At 45.1% G+C, this 13,143-nt stretch overlaps 1 non-coding gene across 1 annotated transcript; it reads right to left on the bottom strand.

The window, feature by feature from the left end:
• Nucleotides 1-7,810: 7,810 nt before the first annotated feature.
• Nucleotides 7,811-7,882, bottom strand: TRNAG-CCC (transfer RNA glycine (anticodon CCC)). The gene has a single exon. It is a non-coding gene; the product is annotated as a tRNA-Gly (tRNA).
• Nucleotides 7,883-13,143: the final 5,261 nt, after the last annotated feature.

Below are 13,143 nucleotides of genomic sequence, written 5' to 3'. Positions count from 1 at the left end.
AATACCTGGTTCACTGAAAAGATCAAGAAAATTGACGGATCTCCAGCAAGACTGACAAAAAGAGAGAGAAATCGTTAATATCAAAAGTGAAACAGAGAATATTTCTACATACCCTGCAGATGTCAAAAAGATAATAAGAGAATATCATGAAAAACTCTATCTACTTAGAGTAAACGGATCAATTCCTCAAAAAGTACAAGCTACCACAACTCAATCACTATGAATCAGATAATTTGAATAGCCCTATAAATACTAAAGTAATTTAAAACATGCAAACTGAGCGTTCAGGTCAATATGGTTTTACTGGAGAATTCTATCCATCATTTAAAGAAGAATTAAAACCAATTCTACATAATCTATTTTGTAGAAAATGGTAGAGAGAATGCTTTCCAACTCTTTCTATGAAGCCAGTATTACCCTGAAACCAAAACAAAACAAAAAAGACAAATACAATATAAAACACAGAGACTCTCCTGGGACTCTGTGGGGCCCTCACAGACTCCGGGGACCCTCCCAGAGGACTCCACAGGACTGGAAAAGGTCAGTTTCCATTCCAATCCCAAAGAAGGGCAATGACAAAGAATGTTCAAACTACCGCACGATTGCACTCATCTCACAAGCTAGCAAAGCAATGCTCAACATTCTCCAAGTCAGGCTTCAGAAGTTCCAGATGTTCAAGCTAGTTTTAGAAAAGGCAGAGGAACCAGAGATCAAATTGCCAACATCCACTGGATAACAGAAAAAGCAAGAGAATTCCAGAAAAACATCTACTTCTGCATTATTGATTATACCAAAGCCTTTGCTTGTGTAGATCATAACAAACTGTGCAAAATTCTCTGAGATGGGAATACCAGACCACCTGACCTGCTTCCTGAGAAATCTGTATGCAGGTCAAGAAGCAACAGTTAGAACCAGACATGGAATAACAAAATGGTTCCAAACTGGGAAAGGAGTGCATCAAGGCTGTATATTGTCACCCTGCTTATTTAACTTATATGCAGAGTACATCATGTGAAATGCTGGGCTGGATAAAGCACAAGCTGGAATCAAGATTGCCAGGAGAAATATGAACAAACTCAGATACGCAGATGACACTCTCTTTATGGCAGAAAGTGAAGAGGAACTCTTGAGTGAAGAGCCTCTTGATGAAAGTGAAAGAGGAGAGTGAAAAAGCTGCCTTAAAACTCAACATTCACAAAACCAAGATCATGGCATCCGGTCCCATCACTTCATGACAAATAGATGGGGAGACAATCGAAACAGTGAGAGACTTTATTTTCTTGGGCTCCAAAATCACTGCAGATGGTGACTGCAGCCATGAAATTAAAAGATGCTTGCTCCTTGGAAGAAAAGCTTTGACCAATCTAGAGAGCATACTAAAAAGCAGAGACATTACATTGCCAATAAATTTCCACCTAGTCAAAGCTGTGGTTTTTCCAGTAGTCATGTATGGCTGTGAGAGTTGGACTATAAAGAAAGCTGAGCACCGAAGAATTGATGCTTTTGAGCTGTGATGTTGGAGAAGACTCTTGAGAGTCCCTTGGACTGCAAGGAGATCAAACCAGCCACCCCTAAAGGAAATCAGTCCTGAATATTCATTGAAGGACTGATGCTGAAGATGAAACTCCAATACTTTGGCCACCTGATGCAAAGAACTGACTCACTGGAAAAGACTCTGATGCTGGGAAAGATTGAAGGCAGAAGGAAAAGGGGATGACAGAGGATGAGATGGTTGGATGGCATCACTGACTCGATGGACATGAGTTTGAACAAGCTGCAGGAGTTGGTGATGGACAAGAAGCCTGGCGTGCTGCAGTCCATGGGGTCACAAAGAGCTGGACACAACTGAGCAACTGATCTGAACTGATAGTATGAAAAGATAGGATGAAAAAGAAAACTACAGACCAATATTCTTTGTGAAAATGGGTGCAAAAGTCCTTAACAACATGTTAGCAGATAGAATTCGGCAATATATCAAAAGAATTATACAACTATAACCATGTGGGGGTTATTCCAGGGATGCAAGTCTGGTTCAATATTCGAAAATCAGTCAATGTAATCTCACATTAATGGGACAAAGAAGAAAACTCACCCGATCATATAAATTGTTGAATAAAAAGCATTTGGCAAAATTCATCACCCTTTTATGATAAAAACTCTCTGAAAACTAAGAATAAAAAAATTTCAACTTGATTACCTACAACTAATCTACAAAACATACTTAATTCTTAACAGTGTTAATACTCTCTCCTTCAAGCTTGGTAGCAAGGCAAGAAAGTTCACTCTCAGTTACTTCTATTCAATATAGTTCTGGAAGTTCTAGACAGCATAAGAAGATATAGAAAGGCAATAAGAAGCATATAGATCTGAAAAGAAGCAATAAAATCTATTTCCAGATAACATAAAGGTCTGTGTAGAAAATCCCAAGGCACCTACAAAAAAATTCCAAAATTAATCAGTGAATTCAGCAAGGGTGCAGAATACAAGATCAACACAAAAATTAGTCACATTTCTTTATATTAATAATGAATATTTAGAAACTGAAATTTAAAGTACAAGTCCAGATTTCTTGGGCTTCCAGTTCCAGAGGACGGAGAAGGATACATGCTCATCTCCTTCTTTGAGAGCACCAAAATCACAACTAGCTGTTGAATAACCGTCAACAGGAGGATGCTGAACCTACTGAAAAAAGACACCCCATGTCCAAAGACAAGACACGACAAGACAGTAGGAGGGGCACAATCAAGATTAAATCAAATCCCATACCCCCCAGATGGGTGACCCACAGACTGGAGAACAATAATACCAAAGAAGTTCTCCCACTGTTCTGAAGGTTCAGAACCCCAGGTCAGGGTTCCCAGCCTGGGGACCTAACAAAGGGACCGGGAACCTCCAGGGATCTAACCTTAAAGGCCAGTGGGGCTTGATTACCAGACTTCCATGGAACTGGGGGAAACAGAGACTTCAGTCTTGGAGGGCACAAATAGAACCTTGCAAACACAAAGACTCAGAGGAAAGGAGCAGTGACTCCACAGGAAACTGAACCAAAACTGCCTGCTAGTGTTGGAAGGTCTACTGTGGAGGTGCGGGTTGGGTTGGCAGGGGCTTACCACAGGGACAGAGGGACCGGCAGCAGCTGTTTTGGAAGGTCCCTTTTAGAGTAAAGTCTCTTGGAGTTTGCCATTAATCAGACCATAGAGCCCATGGACCCCAGGGCTGGGTCAGCTTAGCCACTCTGTCGTGTCCAGCTCTTTGTGACCCCATGGACTGCAGCATGCCAGGCTTCCCTGTCCATCACCAACTCCCGCAGCTTGTTCAAACTCTTGTCCATTGAGTCAGTGATGCCATCCAACCATCTCATCCTCTGTCATCCCCTCTTCCTCCTGCCCCCAATCCCTCCCAGCATCCGAGTCTTTTCCAATGAGTCAGTTCTTTGCATCAGGTGGCCAAAGTATGGGGGTTTCAGCTTCAGCATCAGTCCTTCAATGAATATTCAGGACTGATTTCCTTTAGGGTTGACAGTTTTGATCTCCTTGCAGTCCAAGGGACTCTCAAGAGTCTTCTCCAACACCATAGTTCAAAAGCATTAATTCTTTGGTGTTCAGTTCAGGTCAGTTCAGTCACTCAGCAGTGTCTGACTCTTTGCGACCCCATGAAATGCAGCATGCCAGGCCTCCCTGTCCATCACCAACTCCCGGAGTTTACCCAAACTCATGTCCATTGAGTCGGTGATGCCATCCAACCATCTCATCCTGTCATCCCCTTCTCCTCCTGCCCTCAATCTTTCCCAGCATCAGGGTCTTTTCAAATGAGTCAGCTTTTCACATCAGGTGGCCAAAGTATTGGAGTTTCAGCATCAGTCCTTCCAATGAATACCCAGGATTGATTTCCCTTATGGACTGGTTGGATATCCTTGCAGTCCAAGGGACTCTCAAGAGTCTTCTCCAACATCACAGCTCAAAAGCATCAATTCTTCGGTGCTCAGCTTTCTTTATAGTCCAACTCTCACAGCCATACATGACTACTGGAAAAACCATAGCCTTGACTAGATGGACCTTTGTTGGCAAAGTAATGTCTCTGCTTTTTAGTATGCTCTCTAGATTGGTCAAAGCTTTTCTTCCAAGAGCAAGCATCTTTTAATTTCATGGCTGCAGTCACCATCTGCAGTGATTTTGGAGCCCAAGAAAATAAAGTCTCTCACTGTTTCGATTGTCTCCCCATCTATTTGTCATGAAGTGATGGGACCGGATGCCATGATCTTGGTTTTGTGAATGCTGAGTTTTAAGCCAGCTTTTTCACTCTCCTCTTTCACTTTCATCAAGAGGCTCTTCACTCAAGAGTTCCTCTTCACTTTCTGCCATAAGGAGGGTGTCATCTGCGTATCTGAGTTTGTTCATATTTCTCCTGGCAATCTTGATTCCAGCTTGTGCTTTATCCAGCCTGGCATTTCACATGATGTACTCTGAATATGAGTTAAATAAGCAGGGTGACAATATACAGCCTTGATGCACTCCTTTCCCAGTTTGGAACCATTTTGTTATTCCATGTCTGGTTCTAACTGTTGCTTCTTGACCTGCATACAGATTTCTCAGGAAGCAGGTCAGGTGGTCTGGTATTCCCATCTCAGAGAATTTTGCACAGATTGTTGTGATCTACACCAGCAAAGGCTTTGGTGTAATCAATAAAGCAGAAGTAGATGTTTTTCTGGCACTGCTTTATTCATGATTCAAGGTAAGTTGGAGGGCTGGGTCACCTTAGGCCAAAAACTACCAGGGAGGGGGCCCAATCCAATTATTAGCAGATAATTGGATTAAAGCTTTACTGAGCAAGGCCCTGCCCACCAGAGCAAGACCCAGTTTTCCCCGCCACCAATCCCTCCCATCAGGAAGCTTATAAAAGCCTCTTGCTAAGTTGTTTCAATCGTGTCTGACTCTGTGCAACCCCATAGATGGCAACCCACCAGGCTCCCCCGTTCCTGGGATTCTCCAAGCAAGAACACTGGAGTGGGTTGCTGTTTCCTTCTCCAATGCATGAAAATGAAAAGTGAAAGTGAAGTCACTGAGTCGCATGCAACTATCAGCAACCCCATGGACTGCAGCCTACCAGGCTCCTCCATCCATGGGATTTTCCAGGCAAGAGTACTGAAGTGGGGTGCCATTGCCTCTTAAAAGCCTCTTAGCCTCCTCCATGAGAGGGTAGACAGAAGGAGGAAGAAAAACCACAATCCCACAGCAACTAAAACAAAACCACATTACAACAAGTTAATTAGCATGAAAATGCAGAAATTTATGTCCCAGATGAAGGGACAAGCTAACCTCCAGAAAAACAACTAAATGAAGTGGAGACAGGCAACTTTCCAGAAAAAGAATTCAGATTAATGATAGTGCATATGATTCAGGATCTAAGAAAAAGAATGGAGGCAAAGATTTGAGAAGATGTAAGAATTGTTTACCAAAGACCTAGAAGAACTAAGGAACAAACAGATGAATAAAACGCTAGAAGGAATCCATAGCAGAATAACTGAGACAGAAGCATGGATAAATGGCTTGGAGGACAGGAGGGTGGAAATCGCTGCCACAGAACAGAATATAGAAAAAAGAATGAAAAGGAATGAAGACAGCGTAAGGGACCTCTGGGACAACATTAAAGACATGAACATTTGCACTATAGGGGTCCCAGAAGGAGAAGAGAGAGAGAAAGGACCTGAGAAAATCTTTGAAGAGATAATAACAGAAAACATCCCTAACACGGGAAAGGAAATAATCAACCACGTAAAGGAAGTGCAGAGTCCCAGGCAGGATAAACCCAAAGAAGAACACACTGAGGCATACAGTAATCAAACTGAGGGAAAAATTCAAGACAGAGATAAAAAATTAAAAGCAACAAGGGGAAAATGACAAACAACATATGAGGGAACTCCCATCAGGCTATCAGCTGATTTCTCAACAGAAACCCTACAAACCAAAAGGGAATGGCATGACCCATTTAAAGTGATGAAAGGGAAGAACCTACAACCAGGAATACTCTACCCAGCAAGACTCTCAGATCTGATGGAGAAATCGAAAGCTTTCCAGGCAAGCAGAAGTTAAAAGAATTCATCACTACCAAACAACTTTACAACAAATGCTAAAGGAACTTCTCTAGGTAGAAACCAAGAGAATAAAAGGCCCTGCCTATAGAATATAAGCCCAAAACAATTAAGAAAATGGTAATAGGATTATGCATGTCGCCCAAAACAATTAAGAAAATGGTAATAGGATTATGCATGTCGATAATTACCTTGAATGTAAATGGGTTAAATGCATTAGTCTAAAGACTGGCTGAGCAGATGAAAACATGTACATATGCACTTCCACTTTGTATATCTTATACTGTTAGGTTAATCATGTTCCCATTATAGCTTGAGATTGTAATTTTCTTTTATTTTTTTGTCTGGCTACTGATTGTGAAAAGTGATAACATCTTTTACTATTGTGATTATGTAACTATTACTCACTTAATACATTGTATCATAATTGGTCAACAGTGCTCCCTGGAGATGAGGTGACAGCCCCAGCTCACAGGCAGGACACAGCCAAAGACCCCACTCTTACCCCAGAGCTTGGTCTGCCTGGAACATCATCTCTGGGGCACAGGCGGGGAACCACGATTTGGTCTCAGAGAGCCTCTCTATCAAAATCAAGCTAGAGATGAGCAGCCAGAGGTATCCGTGAAGTGATGTCACCATGGAGTATCTGTCAGGCAGAGCAAGGGAATATCAGCAATAACGACAGCACACTTTTACAGTGATGCTCATTTCATGGCCACCACCGTGCAAAGTGCTTTGCATGCTCCTGATTGCTCACAGCACACTCAGGAAGTCAGAACCACCCATGTCTGCACCATCCTTAGAGGGGAAACTGAGGGACAGCTCACAGTTGACAGGTGGCAGGACTGGGCTTTGAACCCAGGTCTGTTCTCCAGGTGCTCATCACATGTCGTATGTCATAGGCAGCTGAGTGCAGCGCATGTGTGACCTCACTTAACCCTGTGAGAAAGGTGCTGTCGTCCTCATTGTTCAGGGCAGATGACACCCCAAAACAGAGACCACCTGCCTCTTTGGAGGAAAAGATGTGAAGGCACCAGAGCTGCGTTCTCAGAAGTCCTGATTCCTTAGCCCTGCCTCCTCCGTGCAGCCCTTGACTTCCAGAAATCAGGGCATGCCCTTGAACTCCCTGACCAATTTCCTCCTGTGACCATCAGCAATGCCTGGAGCTATGCCAGCAGACACTCCTAGCTGGTGAGCCAGAATATACATCCCCAGTCGGTGCCCTATTGAAGACTGGATCTTTTCCCCTGGCCTGGGAGTCCCCCACTGAGATCACTGGGTTGTTTTCTGTTTTTTTTTTTTTTTTTTTGAACTTTTTATTTTGAAATAATTATAGACTCAAAGGAAGTGACAAAGATAGAAGAGTCTGGTGTGCCCTGTGATGAGTTTCTTCTGATGGTTACTTCTTACATAATTAGGTGTAGTACAACCTAGATGTACATAACCATTGTAGACAAGATACAGAAATATTCCATTATCGCCAAGATCACCCTTGTAGTCACATCCACCTCCCTTTCCTCCACTATCTCTAACCAGTAATCTGTTCTCCATCTCTACCATTTTGTCATTTTGATAATAGTAAATAAAAGGAGTCACATGGTACATGATCCGTTAGGACTTTTTAAGGATTTATTTCTTTGTCTGCACTGGGTCTTAGCTTGGGCGTGCGATATCTGTAGTTGCAACCATGGCAACTCTTAGGTGCATCATGTGGGGATCTAGTTCCCTGACCAGGGATCGAACCTGGGCTCCTTGTATTGGGAGCACAGTGTCTTACCGCTGGACCATCAGGGAAGTCCTTTTTTGTTTGTTTGTTTGTTTAACTCAGTATAATGCCCTTCATAATTTTCCAAGTTGACGTCTGTCCCATATCTCATTCCATTGCTACATAGTACTTGCTACATAGTACTCCTGGATATAGAACAATTGTTGGCTGTATCCCAGGGAGTTGTGATACATCCACAGAGTACTATGTAGCAGTGGAATGTATTATGTACATTGTACTGTGTAGCACATAGATGTATCACAATCCTTGAACCATTTAGTATTGAGGCACATGTAGATTGTTTTCTATTTGGGCTGTTACAAATAAGGCTGCTTTGAATAACCGTGTACAGGTTTTGGTGTAGATATGAATTTTTACTTATTGGGCATCAATGCCTAGAACTGCAATTGCCAAGTCATATGGTAGGATGATTTCATTCGTTTTTCGAGAGTGGCTGTACCATTTTACATTCCCACCAGCCACGTATGAATGATCCAGTCTCACTGCATCCTCACCAGCATTTACTATCATTATTATTTTTAATTTCAGTTGTTTCATTGGTATGCAGTGGTTTGCACAGACTTGATTTGCATTTCACTAATGGCTAGTGGTGCTGAACATATGTTCATGGGCTTATTTGCCATTTGTGTATCCTCTTTGGTGAAGTATCTTTTTAGGTCTTTTGCCCATTTTCTAATTGCCCATACAATCCACCTACTTAAAGCATACCCGTCAATGGTTTTAAGTGTATTCACGGCATTGTGCAAACCATCACCACAGCCAATTTTAGATCATCTCATCACCCCAAAATGCTCATCACCATTAACAGTCTCCCCCCCGTTTCCTCTCGACACCTGCACCCCAGCCCTAGGCAACAACGAAATCTACTCTCTGTCTCTACAGATTGTCTTTTCCTGGTCATTTCATAGGAATGCAATCATACAATCTGTAGCTTTTTGTGACTGACTTCTTTCACTTAATGTTTTTAAGTTCATCATTTTGCAGGATCTGTACAGCACTCCATTTCTTTTTATTGTCAAGGAGTGGTACTTCATTGTATGGATATATCGTATCTTCTTTATTCATTCATCACTTGGTAGACATTTGGGTTGTTCCCATGTTTTGGTTTTTATGAGTAATGAGCTATCAACAGTTGTGTGCAAATTTTGGGGTGGATGTGTTTTCATTTCTCTTGGGTATATACCCTAGGAATAGAATTTCAGAGGCAGATTGGAATTCTAGGTTCAACCTTTTGAGAAACTGTCTTGAGACTGTTTTTCAAAGTGGCTGGACAATTTTACATTCCCACTAGCAATGTATAAATGCTTTCATTACTACACATCCTTTTAGCTGTCTAGTAGGTGTATGAGAATGATAGTTCATTGTGATCTTAACTTGAATTTCTCTAAAGGTTAATGATGTTGAACATCTTTCTATATGATTATTTTCTATCCAAATACCATCTTCAGTGAAATGTCTCTTCCTGCCTTTTGCCCCCCACCCCCCACGTGTTTTTTTTTTTGCTCATCTTTTAGTTGTTTGATGTTTGATGTTTTTGAATGTTGAGAGTTCTTTATATACTCATTCTAGACATGAGTTTTTTGTCAGGTTAAGTGACTTGAACTATTTTCTCCTATAGTTTGTCCTGTCATTCTCTTAAAAAAACTTTCCCAGAGCAAAAAGAAATTGATTCTGAAGTCCAATTTATATCAGGGATCATGTTTTGCAGAGTGAGGAAGGTGGGGAAAGAAGGAGGCGTGGCTCCTCCTGGGCAGAGCCGTGGGGTTCCTCCTCCCACCCTCAGGGGAGTAGTCAGCACATAGCCTGGAGCCCTTTCTTCTTTGGGTATGTGCAGCTGCCTGCCCCAGGCACTAGTTCTCAAGATAAGGTGGGAAACCCTGCTGGCCGCTGTGTGGAGAGTGAGCACAGGGGATCATCAGGCCAGGGGCTCTGGAAGCCATGATTCCTGTCCAAGAGAGATACTCGGGAATGGCTTTCCTCGATCAGGAATGACCCAGGAGTTTGGTGGGAGGGGAGGGACAAAACGGTCCTTGTTGACATGCCCAGGTGCCCGGCCCCTTCTTCACCAAGCGGCCCCTCCCTCCTGACAGGTGCAGCTGCGAGACCAGCCTGGCCCGGCTAAAACTCTTCTCCTGCTTGTGTCCCCAGCTCTGAGTCACTGTGTCACGGGTGCTGACTCTCCCTCAGCTTGATGCGTCCTGAGAGAAGAGTCCTGTCAGCCTTGCCTGTCCTTGAACATACTGAGGGCTGTGCTCTCCACCCAGCTAGCTCCTCCCCGCCTCTCCAGCGTCTAAGAAAGTGGCCAGCATCTCGGGCTCCTCTCTTCTTCCCCTCTGTATCAGCCGGTCTCCTCAGGGCCCTCTCTAGAACAGGTCTCTTCCCTCTCACCACCCACTTCCCCCTCTCTTGGACAGGAGTCATGGCCTCCGGAGCCGCTGGCCTAATGATCCCCTGTGCTCACTGTCTAAACAGCTGCCAGCAGGGTCACCAAAACCCCTCCCTAATGCTCCTCTTTGTGTAAGTCTCCAGCGGCTCCCCAGTTCACTCACAGTCCGAGTCCTGACTGTGGCCTAAAACCCTGCTGTGATCCAGCTCCCCTGGGCAACTGCTCAGGCTCCTATACACAACTCCATGCATGCTGGTTAGTTTCCTGTTCCATGACCACCGCAAGTACATTCCTGTGCTGGACATTTGCACCTGATCTCGACTTTCCCTGGACCCTCATTTCCCAGGAGTCGACCGAGCTCCCTCCCTCCCTCCCTCCTTTCCGGTGTCTACTCAGCTGACTGCTTTCTAAATCAGCCAACTTGCAGGCATATGCTGTCCTTCTATCTCTCTTAGCTTCCTTCTTAGCCCACTCGCTATCTGACCACACGTTTATCTGGTCTTTTTCTATCCCTTCCGCTTGATGTCAGTCCCAGCAGCCAGAGTGTGGGTCTTTTGGTCTGTGCAGCAGCCTTAGAGTCCAGCACAGGCTTGGCACAAGTAAGTGCTCAGTAACCTCGTGTTGATGGAACAGGTGAATTCTGGGGAGTCCAGGCGCTGGGCAGAGTGTGACAGCTGAGTTGAGTGTCGTCACTAAATGTTAGCCTAAGAGATGGTCTTTGTGTCAGATCACATCACTGTAACCCAAACTTTAATGGTTTGCCTGTGACCTTTAGGACTTTTGTCCTATCTGTGAACCACCTGAAGTATTGTTATTTCGTATGTTTCTTGAAATCAATTCACTTGATTGGTTTTTTAACTTACTTCTTCCTAAGCTTTTAGCGAAAAAAAAAAAAAACCAAAAATCAAATTTCCAAATATCCCTTTGGGGATGGGCATGTACACACTGCTATATTCAAAGTGGATAACCAACAAGGACCCACTGTATAGCACATGGGACTCTGCTCAATGTTATGTGGCAGCTGGATGGGAAGGGGGTTTGGGGGAGAATGGATACATGTATATGTATGACTGAGTCCCTTCACTGTTCACCTGAAACTACCATAACATTGTTAATCGGCTCTACTCCGGTATAAAGCAAAAAGGTTTTTGAAAAATTTAAAAACAATCACATTTGGCAAGCTAGTTTCCTTTTGCTCGGACACAGACTAAGTGAAGTATGACTATTCACCTAAAAGTCCCTCCACACCGCTCCCCGGGACACCCAGCTCACCCGGGTGGCGCTCTGGCTGCGCTTCAGGCAGCACAGGGTTACTCTGATGGCTGCAATTATTGACATTGCTCTGCCTCTCAGGGCGAAGTCCTTAGGGGCATTCCTCCCCAGCCAGACCTGCTGGCGCCAGGGGCTGTTGTCAGGGGACAGGTGCATCAGGGCAGGTTCCCACACATGCACAGGAGAGCTGGTCGAAATGTCTTGTGGGGCTGCCTGGAAGTCCCTGCTGTTCTCCGCCACCCTCTCCGGCTTCGGTTCAGCTCCTGGAACTTTGCCAAACGTGTTTCCACTTGGGGACTTCACACAGGGCGTCCCTGAGTGACATTCCTTCCACGCAGACACTCCCCCAACCCCGAGACCCTAAGCCTCCTTTCGCTCTAGTCTCTGCTAGCCTTCCCTGTTGGGAGCAGGTGCCACATGCAGGGGCCAGGTGTTCTGTCTGATGTCATTTATTTAATGCCCTTCTCCCTGAGTGACTGCCAGCAGCGGGAGGAAGGGGCAGGCCTGGGGCGGGGTCCCGCCCCGCCACCACCCGCCTCTCTGCCTTTCTCCTGCGCGGGGACAGCCCATTCCAGCTAAAGTAGCCTTGTCCCCTTCCCGCTCAACACAGTTTCGTTGTCTCTGCCTCTAGACCTTGACTTTGGTCCCTGATGTACCCCCCACCTACTCCAAAAAAAAAAAAACAGGGCCCAGCCACCTTCCTTAGGAATCGCCCGAATCCCCCATAGCCCTGCAGCTCTATTATTACTGCCCCTTTGGCAACGTCATACTCAGAAGCTCCTGCTGCTGCTCACTGAAGCAGCAGTGATGTGCAATGGTCAGTGCAGGGGAGGGGGGTGGGGCTCTAGGGCCAGGTCCCAGGTGGGTGCTCAAGCCAGGGCTGCACAGTCCTCCGCTGGGGGCCCTCGGGGAAGTCATGTCACCTTGTTGCCTCGGCCCCTCCAGATCCTCCACATCAGTGCACGGGAATCACCAGATGTGCATGTGAGTGCTGAGCCACTCAGTTGTGTCGGACCCTTTGCAGCTCCGTGGATTGTAGCTCACCAGGCTCCTCTGTTCATGGATTCTCCAGGCAGGAATACTGGAATGGGTTGCCATGCCCTTCTCCACCAGGAAGAGTCATGAAAACACAGACTGCTAGGCCTGGGTGAGGCCTGAGAATCTGCCTTTTTGGCAGGTGCCCAGGTGAGGCTGATGCTGGTAGTGCCAGGACCCCACTTGGAGAATCATTGTCAGAGTTGTCAGGGAAGGAGGACAGAGATTAAACCAGGTAGAATCATGGGGCACGTAGTAAGCACTCAGCAAAAATGTTAGTTGTTGATACCAATTCATGCCAGAGAGTCTGGCCTTCTTCAACTTCAAGAAGACTTGAGTCCAGGGTCTGGCCACACGATTTCCTGGCTCTGGGACCCTGGGAAAAATCACGGGGCTTCTCAGAGCCCCAGAGTTCTCACAGGGTTGTCCTGCAAGAGGTGGGGGTTCCCTTCCCGGGATAGCCCGAGCTTCCTAGAGGCGTTCAATACAAAGCTGGTGCCTGATGGATATTTCTTGAGTCAAATGAGGTTTGAAAGATTGAGAATTCCCTGGTGGTCCAGTGGTTAAGATGCAGGG

This window comes from Budorcas taxicolor, chromosome 18, assembly GCF_023091745.1.
Source record: "Budorcas taxicolor isolate Tak-1 chromosome 18, Takin1.1, whole genome shotgun sequence".
Taxonomy (NCBI): Eukaryota; Metazoa; Chordata; class Mammalia; order Artiodactyla; family Bovidae; genus Budorcas; species Budorcas taxicolor.
The sequence above is the reverse complement of the archived record's forward strand: the minus strand, read 5'-3'. Positions and strand labels throughout refer to the sequence as shown.